At 43.3% G+C, this 13,705-nt stretch overlaps 1 long non-coding RNA gene across 1 annotated transcript in view; it reads left to right on the top strand.

Annotated features, from left to right (window-relative positions):
* The window catches only part of LOC135449929 (uncharacterized), a 56,081-nt gene that overhangs the window by 3,362 nt on the left and 39,014 nt on the right, over positions 1-13,705 (top strand). The window lies entirely within an intron of this gene.

The following is a 13,705-nucleotide window of genomic DNA, read 5'->3' as shown; positions in this document are numbered from 1 at the left end:
TTGTTTTGTTGTTTTGTTTTAATAGCTGCCACCAGTCGAGGAGCTAGATAGGAATGCTGGCCAAACGTGACTCAGATGAGAACAGGACTAAAAAGAGAGAAGACAAACAACATGTCTGTAATATCTGCTGGCTCTCCAGTAAAGGCTTACGTAAAAGAAAGTTGGTTATCAATTATTCATCAGAGAATTTATATATCAGTAGAAACACAGGGGAGTGCTAGATATAACTGCACTGAAATCAAAAGGGGAATTAGGTTCATATATATACCAAACATCAAGCAGATCTATGCAACATTAAGACTCCCACCCACCTTTACCACTTCTTTACTGAGATGCATCCTGCATTCCATTATCTGCTGGAGAGAGTCCAGAGGAGGCAACCAAAATGATGAGAGGGACAGAGCAAGTCTCCTGCAAGGAAAGGCTGAGAGAATTGGGTTTGTTCAGCCTGGACAATGGATGGCTTAGGGGTGACCTAATTGTGGCCTTCCAGTACCTGAAGAGAGGCTGCAAGAGGGGTGGAGATGGACTTTTCACTGAGGCTTGTAGTGACAGGACAAGGGGTGATGGGTTCAGTTTGAAGGAGAGTAGATTTAGAGTAGATATGAAAAATGTGTTTACTGTGGGTGTGTTGAGGCCCTGCACAGGTTGCCCTGGGAGGTTGCCCTCAGTGGCTGCCCCATCCCTGGAGGTGTTCAAGGCCAGGCTGAACTGGGCTCTGAGCGTCCTGGTGTAGTGCAAGGTGTCTGCCCATGGCAGGGGAGTTGGAACTAGATGTAGATGATCTTTAAGGTCAGTCCCTACCCAGGCCATTCTGTGGTTCTATGAACCACATAATTCACCCCTTGCTGACTCTTCATGGGTTGTAGCTCCTCAGTTAAGTGCACTGTTTCTATGTAAGGCACATCATTAATGGGTTTTATTGACAGTTTGCTACGGAACAGCCTAGAGCAGGAGTTGGAGTGACTCAGAGTAGGAAAGGCTGTGCAGCATGCAACTCCCTGGGCATGAATTTGCAGGAATAATAATCCTTACTCTGATCATCTGAGCTCAGCTCCACCAACTTCATGCTTTCCACTGGTGTGAGTCAGGTGTGTGCTGGTGTCTGCTGCCCAGGTTAGCCTGTGGTGATGGGAGCTGTGAGTTAGCCATGGCCATACTCCTTCTGAACTCACTGGCTGTCCAGAGCTGTGGGGAGGAGGGAAGCTGCTCCCTTGAGGGAAAGCCCTGTGTCCCTGTGCATGTCTGTTCTCCCATTATCACTGACCTCAGTGCCATATTTACTTTTACCTGCTGTGTGATAGGTGCAGTAAAAGAGCACTTTTGTCCTAGGCTAGGGTGTGATTCCACTCTCTCAGAGCCCAACAATTGGCAGTAGGTAGCAGTAGGGTGGTCACTAACTCTGGGGTCCCAGAGGGTGCCAAGTGTGGGACTGCCAGTGCTTGGAGTGACCACTAAGTAGTGGTCGCACACTAACTCTGGAACAGCCTTACTAGCAAGGTCTAAAGTAATCTGTGTCAGTGGCTTAAAGAGTTACTGCTGTGCCTCTGAGTCACATTGCTCACTCATAGCCTTCCCTCACTGCCAAAAGTGCATCAGCACAGAGTATCTGGATGCTAAGCCTTTGTTTCTCACAATCACGAGGGAGGACTGGGTATGGTTGTCACACAGGTCAAGCCATAGTAACTTAATTGCCTTTGCTTATACATGTAGCACATTATTTTAAGAATCATTTTTCAGCAAGAGAGAGAACTACTTAATTTCTTAATGATTTGGGATCAAGTTTATCCCAGTGGGGATCTATATAGGGCTAATCAACAATGACAAATTTAGGAAGGAAAAAACAGCCAAATAATATTTTTCCAATTTAAATAAATAATAGCTATATTTTTTTTCATAGAAAGACTTAGTGTTCAGCAGCAAAAGAGGTTAATGGTAAAACTTAGTGGATAAGGTATTTAGTGGGATGGAAATTTCTTTCAGTGTTTTTGGGGTTTGTAAGGTTAAGGTTAATTAGTAAATCCAATAAAATCATTCTCTGTCCCATAAGTAAATGTTCTGTGTTAGACTCCATGCCTCTGTGAGGAGGAAGGAAATTTTATTCAATTGTTGAAGCAAGTGAAGTGGACTGAGGGAAGCAGAAGAAAAAGGCCAAGAGCTGCAGAACTGTTACAGCCACCAATCCATAGCACTGTTCTGTCTTTGACAGAACAACCAGTGTCTGACTGCTTCCAAATCAAAGAACATCCATTAGAAATCATTGGCAATTAGTAGAGAAAAATATCAAGGAAAAAGAGAAGGAAGAGGTGCTAGTGTGGGTGAAATGGCAGTGAATGAGGTCAGGGGGATGTTCCAGAGAGGCAGCACCAAGAGCTGAGTTGGTGTGGTGCAGGGAATGAGGGAACAGGGAAGTTTGATTCCATGACATACAGCTGTTAAAGGGGACATACAAAGGCCTTTGGAAGATCAGTGCAGTGTGTAGGCTGGGTTTTGAAGTGTGGATTGAAATGATGATATAAAAATTTTAATTTCTTTAAAAATTAAGATAGTGGTGGTGTGTTTGAGGACAAAGTGACAAGTCACAAGTTTGGAAATGACTCATCTTTGCCAGAGCCATAAACATGACCTTTGCTGGTTGTGGTTTAATGCTCAGAGTATTTATGTGACCACATGCCCTTTTTAGGGTAGAGTAATATACCTGTCAGTAACATGCCACTTCTGCATGTGTACAGCTTGGGATGATGGAGGATCCATCACTAAGTTGTCAAGGTATAATGGCAAGCTAGTTCAGATACTAAATATCTTTATTTTACTTTTGCATCTCACAGCATAGTAACAGAAGTGTGGTAGATTTTTCTTGGAAAATTAGAATTAATTCCAGCAGAAACTGATGCAGAAACTCCACTTTTCCCCTGAAAACTAGCTTCTACTATTTCCCATAGAAGGATCAGGCCCTAACAAGCCACACATCCTTCCTACTGTTGGTTTAGGTTTTTTTTTTTTTATCTCCAGAAAAACAAAATTCTCCATGTCTCTGTGTTAAAATGATTGGAAATTAAACTTAGGGGGATCTAGCATGTGATTACTTTTTTTAGACAGGATTTTCTTCATAGCTGGATTGGACTGAGTTTTTTCCCTCACAAACCAGATGGTAAGTGATTCAGTACTTTTAGCAGTAGAAAAATGATTAGTTTTCTTTCCTCAGTAGTTGGTGTGAATGTACTTTTCTTTATCTATTTACATATTACATAAACACATTTTACCAGCATTTCTGTACATAGGTTACAGTCCTGATCCTGCAGAGAGCCTTGCACACAGGAGTTGACTTGGCTCATACAGAACTATTTGCATGGAACTCATGACAGTGTTGTAACTGTATTTGTATCTTTATGTGTGTACTTAAATTTACAGCACTGTATGAGGATGCCAACACAATTTTAAGCCCACAAAACAATTGCGTAACTTTGCATATTTTGCTTTCTTTTCACCTAACAAAGTCTCTGATCTCTTCTTGATCTCTTCTGCTGTGTTCCTGTTGTAGGCTGTAGGTCCTTGTGGCTTGTGAGTTGTGCTAAAAGCTTTGTCCTTATTATACAGTGTAAGTTCTCCCTGGTGTGCAGGGGGAGTGAGGTCCTCATTCATGTAACCTTCTGGACTTGTACTGGTGTTTCTCCCTTTGGAAGGGATTGCAGTCACAGTGGCAAATATTTGGGAGAATATTAAAAAAAAATCACATGAGTACTTGATTTATCAAGGTTATTTGCATGTATATTTGTTGGTGTATACATTATGCTAAATAGAACATATGTGTAACCCATGTATGCTGTGCCAGTGTACGGGTATTGGAGGCAGAAGGCTCTGAAGCTGTTACTTGACTTACACTCTAGGCAAATACTGCATTACAGTGTCCAGTCACTCATTCCCTATACAAGAAGGTGCAAGTAAGGTTGTCCAAGCAGCCTGACTGATGTCTTTTCCAAGCACTTAAGAGCTGTTTTGTAAATTTGCTGTGCTTTTACCCGAGCTTTACCTGGGAATTAAAATGTTGAATGCATAGTGTCTTACTGCTGCTTTATTGAGATGATAATACTCCATTTCAAACACAGTGACCATGTTCTCTGTTTACAAATCTGGCTGTGCACTCTTGGAACACAATTATCTGATTCTTTTCTTGGTTTTTGCCTCATGTAGGTATGCTCTGGTGGGATTGTGCACAGAGGAGCTGGCTCGCCCCTTGCCTTGTTTTCCAGGCTTACCAGAGAGCTAAAACCCACTTATTAGCATTTTTTCTTGAAAAATGTGACAACCTTCTGCTTCCATGTATTCTAATAGGGAAAAAAAAGACATGTGAATTAGCATCAGATACACTGTGCTGTGACATGTCAAGTTTCTCCCTTCAATTAAATTATTCAGTGGAAGGGTGTCAGAAGGAGCTCCTTGAAACTAGCACTATTTATTTGGCATGGATCAGTAGTCAGGCTGGGGTGATTCAGTGTGCCTTGTATTTGTGAAATAAGTTACTTTTCCCTTTGTGCTAGGGGAGGTATCGGGGGGAGTTTGCCTCTCAGGCTGTGTGCTCACACAGGGTGGCAGAAATCTGTGTCTGCAGGGCACACATTGCTGCAGGATGGGGCTGCATGGGGTGCTGTGTGCCTGCAGTCTGAGCACCAAGAGCTTGTTCAGCCACAGCTCTGTGTGTGCTGCATACCAAGGGCTGCACCTTCATGAACCTCATCATGGTCACAAATGCTCACATGTCTTATAACTGGGAGTTGCTTTATTAATTACCAGGAAGAAATAGAAGCACAAAGCAATGGTTATGCACTTCCAAACACCGTGTCTGTAGAAGAGCAGAGCAGTGACTCCTAAGCCAGGTGTTGTGGGCATGCAGAGCAGTGCAGTTAAGATTTCTGTTCTCTCAGGCTGGCTGTGCATGCTCTTGTGCCCATTGTAATGGACTGAGTGGCAGCAGCATGCTTGTTCCCCAGTGCCCCTGTCCTGGTGCCCACTGGCCCCAGCTGCCCATCCCTCACTGGCCGGGAGTTACACTGGGAGTGTTCCCATGCCTGTGACATGTATGGCAGAGGGGGTCCTGGAAGTTACACCAGGGTGATCTGTCAGTCAGGAAGAATCAGCAAAATTTGCCCTCAGTGTGGAGGGCACTGAAGAAACAATGTTGGAGACCAGTTATTTGTTGGCTCCTTTGGGTTCCAGGGAGCAAATACTGTGGAGAAAACTTGGCTCAAAGCATTGAGGACCAAGTAATTGATGCAAGGCCTGGGTTACATAGGATGTAAGCATGCTTATAAGTACTGGAAATACTGAGGAGAGTTTCTTCTGGTTTCAATTCATAATAGGGAACATTGTGTACAGTTTGTTTGTTTGATTGGTTCATTTATTGTGTGTAAATACACTGTAGAAACAAATTTGCCTCTTGTTCAGAGGTACTCAGCTAGTGTGCTTCTGGTAAATCCAGTGAATTAAGGGAATAAGTAATGTGCTCTGCTCTGTCAGTGAAACAAAGTCCATTTAAAATAAAGGCCATGAGGGATATGGTGAGGCTGCAGAAGAGTTAGAAGAACAGTGAGCAGAACTGGTGGCCTGTGCCACAGAACAGAAACCTTCAGGTCACATGTGCCACTGGCAGCGTGAGGTGCCTCAGTGAAAAAGGGGTGGTGCTCTCCCATGTATGGTATGAAACTCGGGCTCCACTGATCTTAATGAAAATGACAAGGTTTTGCACTGGGACAAATGAGAGCAGAATCTGGCCAACTGTTAATAGCTTTTTGTATTGGAGGCTGAAATAAAGTGGCTGTGTATGCAAATAATTGTGTAAGCCTGACTTCTGAATGACTCCTAAAAGAAGAATTCAGTATTTAATTGTTGGAAATACAAACTGTTTGGCACAAATCTCCTGGTTTGGCTGAGCTATACTTGACCTGTGACAGAGAGAGCAAAGGTGATTTTAAGTCCTGGGATCCCAAGGGGCCAGTGTGTAATGGAAGTCAGAGTCAGTGTGTTGACTGCTTTGTAATTACAGATGCTTATTTTGTGTACAAAACCAGCTGATTCATTATCTTTTATTTCCATTATCTCATCTCAATCTTTATGTGTGAATCTGAGCTTTTTGAGTTCAAGGGAATGGCATATAGCTAGAATTAAAAAAGGGGCTTGACAACAAAAGGTCGGTTGTTCTAATATAAAGATGTTCTGATGTAACCAAAATGATGAAATTGGTTAAATCTATCTTCAGAAACTGAAAACTTTGTGAGAAGTCTAAGAAGTTCAAAATAACCTTTCTTCTACTCCATGACCTGCATTTCTTGCAGTATTTTCACCCATGCCTTGGAACAAGGATGGTTTAGCTCTTAGAATATAAGAGACAATTAGAGTCAGCTGTGATGCTTTAGCTTAACACTGCCACTCTTCAGCTGTGCTTCAGGAACCAGCTGAACTCCAGCAACTCTGCTCTTTATGCAGAAGTCATGTGCTGAAGATGGCTTAAGCCATCTTTATTTTGTTAAATTCTTAACCTGTGGTAATCTCACCATAAGTTATCAGCTGTCCTTATGCCTAGAAATGTGGCCATCCCATTTGAAACTGGAGAGCAGAGAATGTTTTTCCTGGAGCCAAGATCTGTAAGTGCTTTCAGTTTCAAAGAGCCTTCAGTATTTGATAAAGTAAGTTTTACTTGCACAAACTAAATATTGCCACTTTCAAGTACAAATCTTGATGGTGTGGAGAGATGTGAAATTTTATTTGGATACAAATGTGAGCCCGGAGTTGATGGGATATGTTTGAAAGTAGTTCCTGGCAGAAGTTACACTGGCTGAGAATCAGGTGCTCACACTCGTTCCAGTTGACATCAGTGGAAGATGCACACATGAAGTGAAAGTCCTGTGGCCTTTAAGCTTCTGTTCCTGTGGTACATGAGGTTTGATAATACACAGAAGAAAGGAATCATTCACTTTTCCAGGTAATCGTTACAGAATGGGTGTCTGATCTATTTCAGTCTCCTCTGTCTGGGGAATGTCTCCATGACTTGGGTGAAGTGCTGTGCATGCACAACAAGGAGGCTTTTTGGATGGAATTTGCAATGCAGGACTCATTAGCTGATGATAGTGGATAATTTTGAGAAGAGATGAGTACAGTACTTGCTGCTCACTTAGATCATAGAAATAACTTGAGGGAATATGTTCACCAAACTGAGATGTTTTCTAAAATGCTTGCTAACAGGTTACTTATGCTTCTTATGCCAAAAGCAGTAGCTTTTTCTCCAAACCAAACAGAAAATTAGACTATCTTCTTTTTTAATTGTACGAGGAGTAAATGTGAAAATCGTTTGGGTTACATGGATGTTATGTAAGGGTCACCAGTGGAAAATCAGGCCCAGTGCTTTGTGTGTTTGTCTAAAGCAAGTGGCATTTCCATTTTGTTTCTCAAGACCCCTGAGGTCTTGCTTGCAACTGTATCAAGAATACAGTCACTCACTGTCCACCACCCAGAAAAATCACTGTCAAGTTTCCTGTTGGTGTGTGTGTCCTCCCTTTGGCTGTTTGTTATTTTAGATGCAGCTCTGTGGGACAGGAACTGTCGGTCAGTGCACCAGAGCCTGTGGGCACTGCTGAAATAAAGACTGCAGCTTTCCTTCCACTCTGCTGCTTCATGTGACTGAGGGCTGAGCTGGAGGGCTGGTGTTTTGCTTTTCTAGGTGAACCCAGGGAAGCAGATGGATTGCATGAGCAGTCCTGCATCACTCTAGCTGGCTCTGAGTGGGGCTGGATACATCAGAAATCCCAGAGCTTCTCAGCTCTCAGCCCTGTCTGTGTGTCCTACAGCACCAGTCTCCAGGGAACTGAGGTTACTAGATTGGAGGATATGAGTTGCATAAAAAAGTCCCAGTCCCCAAGAGTTTAGGAGTGATAGCAGAATAAATACTTATTACTTGCTTTCATGTTACATGGCATGGGACTTGTTCTTCCTTGCAGATGACTTCTCCAGTGCTGTTTGGATGTGCCTGCTGCTCTGTGATTGCTCCTAAAGCCTTGATTTGACAGCAGCCTCTGGCATGCTGTGGGCCACCAGATCTGCATAGCAACAGACCCGCCAGTCTTCCTGCAGAGAGTTAAAGGAATTTTGGAGAAAATAAGTGAGTCAAAAATTTGCCATTCTCTTCTGTGGCAATTCCCTGGATTCAAAGTGTCCCCTGTCTCTGGCACAGGTGGGCAGCAGGCCGGGGAGGAAAGCAACACAAGTTTTATTGTCTTAATGCTTGGGGCTGCTGATGTCAGGTGCTTTAAGTGTAAGTTTTTGAGAGAAGAGTTGTAGGTGAGGGAGAAGCATCGCTGTTAAGTGAACTGGAGGGATAGTACTTTGACCTCTTGGAACGTAGAGCAGGCTGAGGAGAAGGAATAAGATTAAAAGAAAGAAAATCCTCTTAATCTGGGTGATGCCAGCTTGTCATTGTCAGTTCGGTAGTTATGTAGCTGCAAGCTCCTGCTGCCTGCTGTGCAAGGAGCAGATCATTAATTAAAAGGCATGGCAGAGTGCAGCATGCTTAGGGCTTTGAGGTGCTGACAAGCTAATACCTCCCAGCACAACTGCAGAGAGCATGTCCAACACGAGGTATGGTTCTAAGAACTAAAAACCTTTCGTTTTTAGTTATCCAATGTGTCATCCTTGAAGACATGTAGCATACATGCTGAAACTTAAAACTTCCTTGCTCTCTGCTCCCTAGCAGCCTTGCATGTGCATCCAGCTTCTCCTTAGTGTGAGCCACAAGGCAAAATCTGTGTAACACAGGCATTGGGAGAGCTTTGGGGTTCCCTAGGCACCTGGCTGTGCAGCAGTCTTTTGATATAAGAAGCACTGGAGCACCTGGGTAATGATGCTGGGCATGGCAAAGGGTAGGAGCAGGTGTACTGCTAAGGTGTATAAGTGCCTGGCAAGGCTGAGTGCCTGTTCTGAGATGCAGAGATGTGGGTCAGAGAGCGTGGGACTGAGTTAGGTAAGAGAATGTGAGAACAGACTCACTATATGGCTGCTAAACAAGGAGCAGGAAAGGATTTAACTGGTTTTGGCTTGAGGGATTAAGCAAGAAGTGATGGTTCAGATAGAAAAGGATCTGGTTGGACTGTGGTATAATTTGTACAATACTCTCAGCTTGCCATTTATCCCAGACCAGGTTGTAAATGTTCAATAGTGTGTACAAGCATCTGATCATCACTGTCCAGACAATTTTCCTCCTCTCACTTGTCATACACACTTGCAGATTTAATACTTTTATTTTGGAAAATACAGCACTTCACTGTCCTGTGAAACAATGCATCTCTTCTGCCATTCTCATGAAGATATGATGCAATGATACCACTTCCTACTGAGGGACTGGTGAATCATTTTGGTGGTGTTCACAAATCTCTTCTTTGCTAATAGTTTCTGCACCAGTCTTAATACAATTTGCAAAAGCCAAATCATAATGTCAGGGACTTTTTAAAAAAAACTTTTTGTTAAAAAGACAATACTGCTGTTGTATGTTGCATACCATACTGAACCCAAGCTCTCAGCACGCTGCTGTAATGCTCTCCCAAATATATTTGTGTAGTTAAGGTATTGACACCTATCCAGTCAGTCCCTCTCCAGTAATGGGGAGCATGCTCGAAACAGGGTGGAGAAGGACAGTATTGCTCAGGCTAGGGGGTGTCTATACTGATAGTTTGTCTCTTAAGGTCCCTTCATGGTCACGCAGGATCCGTCTGTCCACAGATACGTCGTGTCAAGATCCCGTCCCCGTGTCACACAAATCCCGTCCCTGTCACGCAGATCCCGTCCCTGTCCCACAGATCCCGTCCCGTGTCACACAAATCCCGTCCTGTTCACACAGATCCCATCCCTGTCCACAGATCAGCTCCCACGATCCCGTCCCCACAGATCCTCCCGTGTCCCACAGATCCCGTCCCGTGTCACAGATCCCGTCCCTGTCCCACAGATCCCGTCCCTGTCCCACAGATCCCGTCCCTGTCCCACAGATCCTGTCCCTGTCACAGATCCCGTCCCTGTCCCACAGATCCCGTCCCGTGTCCCACAGATCCCGTCCCCGTGTCCCACAGATCCCGTCCCTGTCCCACAGATCCCGTCCCTGTCCCACAGATCCCGTCCCTGTCCCACAGATCCCGTCCCCGTGTCACACAGATCCCGTCCCTGTCCCACAGATCCTGCCTGTTCCTCCAAGCGCGCACACAGCGGGCTCCAGCAAAGCCCCCTGCTGCCCTGGGAGGGCGTTCCCTCGTTATTTGTACTGCCCCTCTCTCCTTTCCCTCTGATACATCGCACATTGCCAGCTGGTATTTGTAACATGTTCCGTAGAATTCTAAAATGAAACTTCTTTGGAGGAGGTCAGCACGCTGTGCGGGACACATCCTGTGTGTGGGCTGCATCTGACAGATTCCTGTCGCTGTTATCCAACAGGCTTGTCAGAAACGACAGCACCTGCCCGTGGACTGCCCTAACACAGCAATACCAGCCAAAGCAAGAAGTGTTAATAGTATTGTTTGCCCCTGTGTGCTCGTATTTGTAGTCTCTCTGCAGTAGGAGAGAGGCAGTGTAAATATCTGGATGGATAGTTACTTGTTTTGGAATAATGATTCCAGGCACCATTCAGTTCTGAGCAGTCAATGCACAATGATTGCAACAGGAAACATCACAGAAGGTTGCTTAAGAGTTTTTCAGTTATCAGTGACTCTGCTACCCACAGACAGGTAAAGAGGTAACCTGTCTAAAAGTTTTGTCATTCTGGAAATAGTGCCAAAGATCAGATCTTCCTGATGTATTGCTGGGAAGATCTGTTCTCACACTTATGCCTACATGCTAGAGATTTTTCTGTTACATTTCTTTTTTGTGATGGATGAAATCACTTTTTTATATCATTATGTAAGGTCGTTTGACTCCTTCTGCCTGTGTTGCAGCTGTTAGTGCATTTGACATGTTATTAGCACTCTACAGCAGTGCCCAATAGGGGTTCTCAAAACAGCCATTGCTTCACCCTCTCTCTAAGCTTGTCTGCATTCCAAACCACTTAATTTTCCATGTGGTCCACTGTTAGCCTCCCATTACAAATTATCTGATCTCTTAACTCACAGCCTAATTCTTACTATATTCAGTGGAACTACTGACCACTGAGTTAAGCAGATCCAGGTTATACCTGTGAGAATTTTCTGGTTGAATGATTTCTGCTTATTTTGTAAATTTTGCAAGACTTTTTGGTTCCCTGCTGCTTTGATTTCAAATACGTGACCTTGTAATCAGTTGATTTGAACATGACTTTTATTTTCATTTGCAGTCCTTAGAGGATTGTACTTGCAGAATTACCTTGTAACTTTGTTGAATTGAGAGCCAGAGTCAAGCTGAAATTCCCAGACCAAAGGATATGATAGGCACCAAGGTTATTAGAGACTTTCTTATGCTTTTTTCTAAAAAATGCCTTTTTGCCTTGTATAAGATCAGTGATTTTGAAAGAAACCCAGTTCCTTAGTTGCCTATTACAATTTAAGAAAATAGTTGTCCTCTTCCTGCTTATGTGCACACTTTTTCCTTCCTTTGGTGTTGTAAATTGATCATCTCTTTCCATTGTTATGGGAAAACATTGAATAGACATCATTTTATAGACAAAGTAAGGGAAAATCTAACAACCTGGTATTCTGCCTGTAGGAACTCTCAGTCTGAGGGTGGCAAAATTGGCAAATATGAAGTGTAGGCCAACAGCTAAGGAGAAGGGAAGAGTTACAGACACTAAATAAAGACAGGATGGGGCAAGAGGAAAGGCAGGGGATGCTTGGCAAGAGAGCCCCAGTGATACGGGTCAGCTTTACTCCCACTGAATTAGTGTTATCCCAAATTTATTGAGATAGAACATCCAAACCCTTCCCAGAGGGGGAGATCTTAGCCCAGAGAGCAGCATGGGATAAGGCTCAGAGCACAGAGGTGCAAAGAAGCAGCCTGAGATAGGACTTTGTAAAGCCAAATTGGGATCTTGAGCACACAACTTGAATTTGATCTGAAAGTAGAGAGGATGGCAGCATTTGTGCCCTGTGTTAGGTCTGCATTCAGAATTTCAAGCTTTGTTTTGCCTCTGGAGCCCTCAGTCTCGCTCAGTCCCATTGCAGCGGGGGTGGGCAAGTCAGGTTTTAGTGACAGTGAGTTTCCATCCTTGGGCACCTGCACCAGTCGTGCCTGGTAAATGTTACTGGGGGAGCCAGCAGCAGCTTTTTGGAGAGCAGCACTGATACCACAGTCATGTTTTCCCCAGGCAAGCACAAGGGCTGTGTGGAGAGCTGGGTTTGATGGCACCTGGGGCAGCAGGAGGGCACACAGGTTATTCTGCTCCTTGCATGTCTGCTGGAGAAGGTGGAGGTGTCCCTGTGCCATACTGGTAATACCACAAAACCGCCGTGAAAGCTCTGATTAGAAGATGAATTGTGGTGCTATGAATAAGGTAACTTACTGACTGGAGAAAAACTAATAATGAAATGAGCAATTAGCTTATCTTTCACCTTTCTAGATACCTTAAGAGCTAAAGATTTAGAATTAATCTAGAAGAAACTGGAGAATTAATATGGAGCTGCTTAAGGCTTCTTGATTGATTTATGGTACTCTTTTGGAGGAAGAGACTTACTTGAAATTAGCTTAGTCCTCCCTTTATTATTGTTACTAGTCAAATTTATTGCTGTGTTTGTAAGAGACCATAAACCCTCAAAATTCTGATAATATTTACTTAGGTGTTTTTATTTCTTGAAAGGTGAAGATGTGTAAAAAAAATAGGAATTTTGGTGGCAGTTTGTTAGAATGAGGAATCTTAGTAATATACACGAATCTATGGAACGTAATCTGAAATCTTATGCCTTTTGAGGTTTGCACTTGTTCTACTTGTGTTTTGTCTCTTTTTTCCAGCCATCATTTCAAAATGTCAGAGTAGCCACAACAGAGCATTTCTCCTGTTCCCACCTGTGCCCTGTGATGTGAAAAAATAATGTTAGTACACAGAGATCTTGACTTCCTCTTGAATGCATCTGGATGATTTTATTATGCAGTCCACTGTGCCTGTGATCTATCTGAGAGCAGCTGGTGATGAGCATTGCCAAGATATTGGACTGGGCTGCTGATAGTTTTGTGTATTTCAGAAAACTTGAAAAACCAGATTCATGAAACAACACTTGTACACCACAGCCTCACCACGAAGACATTAGGGTGGCCATGGCTGTACAAAGTCTCTTAACCAGCCATCTTTCACCCTTTCACAAATCTTTTCTTTTTGGAGGTAACTGTGGGTGGTCTTCCTTTGTCCAATTTCTGTAAATTTGGTACATCACTTTCTAGTTATGCAGCTGATTCTTGTGTTTGTGTGAATGGCTATTTAAAAAAAAGGAAAGATCAGATGTTTGTTGTTTCATTTCAACATAAATCAAACTTTGTACTCACATAGCAATTCTAGTTTAGTCCCAGGAATAGCTTTAGTATTGCTAAGTGTCTGGAGAGTATTGACTACAGAGACATGATTTTAAGCAGGCTATAATAGTTTCTACAGCTGTTAACAGTTCTCAGAAGAAAGGCAGCATTATTCATCGGTATTTAAAATGTGCATGACTTGCATTGCACAGAAGTCAGATTGGGAGAATGTCAGAATTTTTTTTTCTGAAATTCTGCCAGGAAAGTC

Source organism: Zonotrichia leucophrys, chromosome 6 (genome assembly GCF_028769735.1).
Source record: "Zonotrichia leucophrys gambelii isolate GWCS_2022_RI chromosome 6, RI_Zleu_2.0, whole genome shotgun sequence".
NCBI lineage: Eukaryota > Metazoa > Chordata > Aves > Passeriformes > Passerellidae > Zonotrichia > Zonotrichia leucophrys.
Note: the sequence above shows the minus strand (reverse complement) of the source record. Positions and strands in the feature narration are given on the sequence as shown.